The sequence below is a fragment of the Phocoena phocoena genome, chromosome 5, assembly GCF_963924675.1.
Source record: "Phocoena phocoena chromosome 5, mPhoPho1.1, whole genome shotgun sequence".
NCBI classification, from domain to species: domain Eukaryota; kingdom Metazoa; phylum Chordata; class Mammalia; order Artiodactyla; family Phocoenidae; genus Phocoena; species Phocoena phocoena.
In genome coordinates this window covers 119228217-119234960 of record NC_089223.1, presented here as the reverse complement: position 1 = coordinate 119234960, position 6744 = coordinate 119228217, and the positions used below count along the sequence as shown (strand labels likewise).

The 6744-nt window shown below is 35.7% G+C and overlaps 1 pseudogene; it reads left to right on the top strand.

Moving 5' to 3' along the window:
* The first annotated feature begins 2506 nt into the window (after positions 1-2506).
* Positions 2507-2623, top strand: LOC136123978 (small nucleolar RNA SNORA11; annotated as a pseudogene).
* Positions 2624-6744: the final 4121 nt, after the last annotated feature.

Here is a 6744-nt window from a genome sequence, read left to right as displayed (position 1 = left end):
CCAGGAAAATCCAACAAGGAGTGATAACGATGTTCAATTTGAAAGCAACTGAAAATGGATCAAAGCATGCAAATTAAAAGAGCTCATCTTGATCCAGACAGAATGAACTAAAATAAAGACTATACAGACACTCTGAAAAAAACTATTTGTATTATAAAAATAGTAATCATAAACTTTAAAAAAGTCTCATACAAGTTTCTAAACTAAAAAAATCAATTGGTCTACAAAGGAACTGTAGAGGGAATACCAACCAATGCTGGACAACTTGACATACAAGGAGATAATGGAGAAACACTTGTCATTTTTTTGGCATTATACTTTCATTTATCTTTTCAGTCAACTTTCAGGGGTAGCCTTGTATAAATAATATGCAAAAATTAAATGACATTATCTTTTATATAAATGGCTTTATAATGTCTTAATTTATGGTAAAGTGATTATAAATACCTTATTTCTTAGTAGTATATATTTTCATTTTAAAAAATACATTAAAGTGCTCCCATATCTAGGGTTAGTTAGAATGTAGCAATGGTACCATGCAAAGAGCCCGCCTCCCTGAGAGTTTATCTTTCTGTTTAAAAATCTGAAAGTTATTCGTTTCATTATATATAGGCCACAGTTCAAAGCCAAGGGCTACATGAGCCAGAAGTGTTTACTTTTAAAACCTAAGAGCATTTTACATTTTGGCTATTACACAAAATTCTTTTCATAATTTTTATTCTATCTTGCAGTTCTGAGGAATTTCAAGTTAAACTCAGATTCCAGTTTTCACATTTACCTTCTTTAGAAAAACAAATCATATCACTCAAGGAGAAGCTAAATCACAGGTGTGGATATGGGGTTAGCAATTTGCAGAATGAGGACTTTTTATGTTATAGCCTAGTTTGCAAGCTGAACTTACATATGTCACTTTATATAGAGCCATCTTGGAGATCCAAGGCACACTCTTGATGTTCATGTCTGCAAGACAACTCCAAATTCCAAAAGACAATCAGATTGTCGATTAGTTTCAATAGAATATGCCTCCTAGTTCCTAATTAGATTATTTCAAAAACTGGAAGTACAGATACTCCAAAGATACACCTGAAGCTATTTGTTTAAGTAAAAAAGGAAATTAATGGCAAGAAACATATATGCCAGATGTTTTCCCTTTATAGATAATATGTAAAAACAATTTATATATGATATATATGTTAAATCTTATATATATATAAAGTACAGAATTAAATAGTCTGACGGACAATAATCCAACAAAAAATTAACAATAAAAGAAAAACTAAACTGATAAAAATTTTTTTCTTCTGATGACTTTCTGAAAGTTTTTTTGCACCAATAAACATACCACCTGAGTACATTTCAAATTCTTTATAAGTGAAGTCCAAACTGATTGCGAAGGATGTTACATTGCAGCTTGTAAAAGTTAGCAACAGTCAAGCCAGTGTGGCATTTACATGTTCTTGGACTGAGGATTGCTAGAATAAGAAGCAGAACTCAGAGTGTGGTAAACTTTAAAAAATTATTCTCCCATTCTCATCTAAATTGACCTCATCACAATCTTCTGATATTACTAAGCTTTTGCAAGGGGAAGGAGGCAGTTGGCAGAAAGAGGAAAGGCTGAGGGTTTATTAGTGTAATGGAGAAAGGACGACATCAAAGAACATCCATCATCTGACACTCCAGGAGCAAAACCAATCAGCTTCTCTTCACTGGGAACCGCCAGGGACATTACGGCCAGAAGTTCCTTTATACTTAAGTGTCAATGTCTGAAGCATTGAGGTCATCTTTGGTAAATTAGCAGCCACTACAAAACTACATTACGATTATCAACCAGGCCAGCAGAGAACACTTTTCTGAGAAAGGCCATCTGTTGTGGCTCTTTATGGAATAAGAATCATCAGGTTCTTTTTTGGAGTTTCTGAATCTTCGCACACAGTTCACGGTCTAAGACATTTCTCTGTGTTCTTGACTAGCGTCCTGTTAGCTGGCGCAGAAAGGGGCTGCCTCTCTTCTGCTATACTGGCATTCACTGAAATCACTGGGTTTTCTTTTTCTGCTCTTCACGAACTTTCTTAAGAAAAAACTGCTTTTCTTTCTTCACTTTTTCATCCACTTGGAAATCACTGTCTTCGATTTTTTGAAGATAATTCTTGACTAAGGACCTTCCTCATACTGACCCAGCAGCTGCAGTGTTGGGCCACGTGGTCCTTACTGACAGGGTCAGGGCTCTAATCCTAAACCTTCCACGTGGTTGAGAGCAGCTCTCTGAGCCAGATGGCTCCCAAAAGTCAGAGAGGATCCTCAGAAAGTACCTGTCAAAATCTTATACCATGTGCAAATGCTCATGTTTATATATCTACAATAACTATATAGCTATATAGCTATAATGTATCTTTAAAATGTTTTTGTTTAGAAGTTACATTGTAGCTGAAGAGTTTATTCTAGATGGATTGAGGGGTAAAAAGGAAAAAATAAAATCTTAAAAGAAAGACATAACTGAATACATCTTATAGGGGCTCAGAGTAGGGAGCGTGAAGAAATGGCTCGTCTGTTTACAACACACTTGACAGGAATCTGGGCTCATTGTGACAAGGGGCACAAAATACCCAACAAATATCCAACACACGTCCTCCACGTGGCTGCTGGGCAGGACCAGTGGAACGGCTCAATATTGGAAGAAAAGCTACAGTATTTAGTGGGGGAGTTTGCCACCTGGAGCCTGTCCAGTCCACACATGGGTGGGCCATGAGTGGTCTTATAGACATAAAGGCATTGAAGCTCTCTTTTCAAGGAGAAAAAAAAAGAAAAATAGATTCTATATGCCATTCTGGAAAAGGCAAAGCTGTGGAAAAAATAAAAAGATCAGTGGTTGTCAGTAGTTTGGGGGGAGAGGGGAGAGGAATACAGATTCCAGAAGTTTTTATGAGCAGTGAAAATACTTTGACATTATGATTGACATATGTCATCATACTTTTGTCCAGACCCATAGAATGTGCAACACTATTCACTTCATTAAAGTGAACCCTAAGGTGAAACAAACAAAAAAGAATCTACAGATTTGGTCTACGGATGCAGCCATGAGTATGATGACACCACAAGTATCATATGTGGTATTTATTGATACATGTAATATCTGTAAATATTTTTAAAAACAACATTAATAGGTAAACATAAACTAGAAAAACATATACATCAAATATGGTGAACAATTGACTAACATGCTTAAAATATATTTAATACATTTTTAATATGTAAGCTATTTTGTCACTATCAAAATTGTTTATAAAACCTTAACATGATAGAATGTCAACATAACTTTTAAAAAAATTCTTTTTTTAAAATTTTTTCTAAAATATAACTTTAAGAAGCGACACTATTTTAAAAAATGTGCTTAGGTTCACAATTCATTATCTGCAATTCTGAAATCTAATAAGCTCAGAAAAACAAGAGACTGTGATGAACTGTGAGTCAATTAATAGCAAAATATGACTGTAACTCATATGAGGCTGTTTATAGTCTTTATTAATCTCATATATTATGAACAAACATTTCACTATTAATGTATTTTATTGCAGGGTCCTGCCCCAGACCACACTAGGGATATTATGTAATGTACAGTTTATATAAAATTACCTTTCTATACCCAATCAATTCTCAAGCACATTTTGGTTCCAGAGTTTTCAGATAAGAGATTGAAGACCTATGCATAGCCTCAATTAAAAAAAAAAACAAAAAACCTATCCATTTATATAATAATTTTTAATTCTATGTAGGTGGATCAAAGGAAGAATGGAAGGAAGGAAGTGAAGGAGGAAGGGGAGAGGGAGGGAGGAAAGAGGAAAAAGGACAGGTATGAAGAAAGGGAGGAATTTTTCTAAAATATTAGTATTTATCTATGAGCAGTGGGATTATGGGTGATTTTTATTTTCTTTCTTTTTAATATTCCGAATTTCCTAACATAAGCAAGCTGTTAGAATCAAGAAAAACAAAAAATATTATAAAAACATTCTTTGAAGTCATTTTATGCTATTAAAAGCTCTTCATGGAAAACACAAAGGTAAATTTTTAACCAATGCAGTGTTTGAATTAATCGCAAATTTTAAATTAGTGGGAAATATATTAATAGACTTTCAGTGTAGAAACATACATATAGTTAATATTTAATTTTAACGTAGCTTGTATTTATGTACTCATGTAAATATATATTATATTATATATACACATACAACTTTATAAGATATACATACATCTTTCACCATGAGGTCTACCCTATCCACCTCATTTAAAAAGGCAACATCTGCTGTGCAGTAGAAGCTAACACAACATTGTAAAGCAACTATACTCCAATAAAAATTAATTAAAAAAAAACATAAAAAAAGAGGCAATGTCTCTTATGCTCTAGATTTTCTCACCCTGCTCTGTATTCCCCCATTGCACTTATTACCTTCTATCATAGTATATCTATTAATCTGTTATGTTTGTCATTCATGGTCTTTCTTTTCCTCACTAGAATATTAGCTCACAAGGGCTTCAATCTTTTGTCTACTTTTGTTCACAAATGTATCCCAAGCACTCAGAACAGTGCCTGGCGTGTATGAGTTACTGAATAAATAGTTGTTAAATTTATGAATCTGTGTAGTTTTCAAATACTCAGTAACAAAAAGAACAACAACATTAAATAATACATAAAATCTTAGAATTCTTAGAATCATATTAGATCTGAAAGGAGCCTGAGCTTTCTTTAGTACAGCTAAATATGGTTTAGCTAAATATAATTTTAGGACATTAATCACTATTAGATAGGATATCCAAGTACAATTTTCTTTTATGCTAAAAAATGTTTATAATCAGTTTTTTTCAGTAGAAAGTCTTGAGGTTCGCCTTTCTTTCATGTTTTTCAAGTTCCCACAGAGAAGGTTAAGAATTCTTCTTCACATGAAACTGTTATGTGATTCTGGCTTAGAGATTTATTAAAATAACATCCCTTTGACCTTTTCAATCTTGTTTGAGGAAAAAAATCCTATAATCTACTTTGTCACCATAATGTAGAACATGATAAGAATATGCACTATAAATGCAATTATCAACATAAACTTCCATTATATTATCTACATAATCTACATTGTTTGACAGGACCCTTACACTGAATTCATAGAACCCAAAGAGCTCACAATTCTTCCTGAGAACAAACACTTTCCTTTTCATCTCCTGTGCCCCTTCTCCCACAGGATGTCACAACCCAAGATCAGGCACACAGCAATGCTAGAAACAGCCTTTATGAATTTGTGTGTATGTGTAAGCACAAAGAACCCATGGAGTTGTGCTGGGGAAAGGGGCAGCTGGACCAAAACCCTTTTGCTGTCCCAGTATTTTGCAAGACAAGTCATTATCCTTCTTGTACTTTGTATACATACTAGCTGAGAAAAGTAGCCTTAAGATGTTAGTCTGCCTTTGCCTTTGGTGATTAGGAGTCAGAGATAAAATTCCCAGATAGCAGAAGGGATAGATGGAAACACTGACCTAATGTGTTTTCCTTTCTTTAAGTCCTCTAAGCATATCTTTCACTTATGCATTCTATTTTTTTAAATTAATTTATTTTTTGGCTGCATTGGGTCCTCGTTGCTGTGCACGGGCTTTCTCTAGTTGCCACTCCTACTCTTCGTTGCAGTGTGTGGGCTTCTCACTGCGGTGGCTTCTCTTGTTGCAGAGCTCGGGCTCTAGGTGCAGGGGCTTCAGTAGTTGCAGCACGCGGGCTCAGTAGCTGTGGCTCACAGGCTCTAGAGCGCAGACTCAGTAGTTGTGGCACACGGGCTTAGTTGCTCCACGGCATATGGGATATTCCCGGACCAGGGCTCGAACCCATGTCTCCTGCATTGGCAGGCGGATTCTTAACCACTGCGCCACCAGGGAAGTCCCTATACATTCTATTTTATATCAAGGTACCTTCCATGCTAAAAGTTTCTCCCCATCGATCCTTGGGGATGTTAATTTCTGTTGCTTTATGATGTGCCGTGTAGGAGACACTTGGTTTTTTGCCAAGAGCCCTTTTCCCTTCTGTAGAACCCATATTTGATGCAGGTATTAGGGCTCAGGAAAGATTAGTCCTGCTCCAGTCACAGCCCCAAGAGGGTGAATCCTGATTGCCTTCAACCGATCATAACACAGTAGTTCAATTTCCCTTTCCATTTTGAGATTGAGCTGGAAAGAGATACCTGATCCCAATCTAATAAGGCACGAGTGGAAATCTGTTGGAATAACTCCTGGAGAAAGATTCTAAGCTCTTAAGAAAGACATGTGAGAGAGGGCTCTTGAGTTTGTTTTTCCTCTGGACACTGATGTGTGAGGATGTAAAGTTTGCAGACAGAATCATTTTGCGAGCATGAAAGGGCCTATCCCAGATGGCAAGGCTGATAGAAGAAAAAGAATAATTCTGGGTATTTAATGGCTTTCTTAAGTTGCTGAATTAACAAACCCTGGAGGCTCCCTACATCTGAAACACTAGTTATGTGCAACAATAATGTTTCCATGTTGACCACGTCGCTTTGACTAAAAGCCAAATGCGTGCCTCTTCAGCAACATGGTAACAGCTAATTTGCACCCATTTGAGCCTGGCTTGGCTATCTGCTGTAGTAATGATCCTTACATATTTTCAGTTCTTATTTTTGCCAACCTCAGTCTATGATTTCATTTTGAAGAATCATTTGGAAATTTTGAAGTTATCTGTCTACTGTTAGGCCACATCTAAGT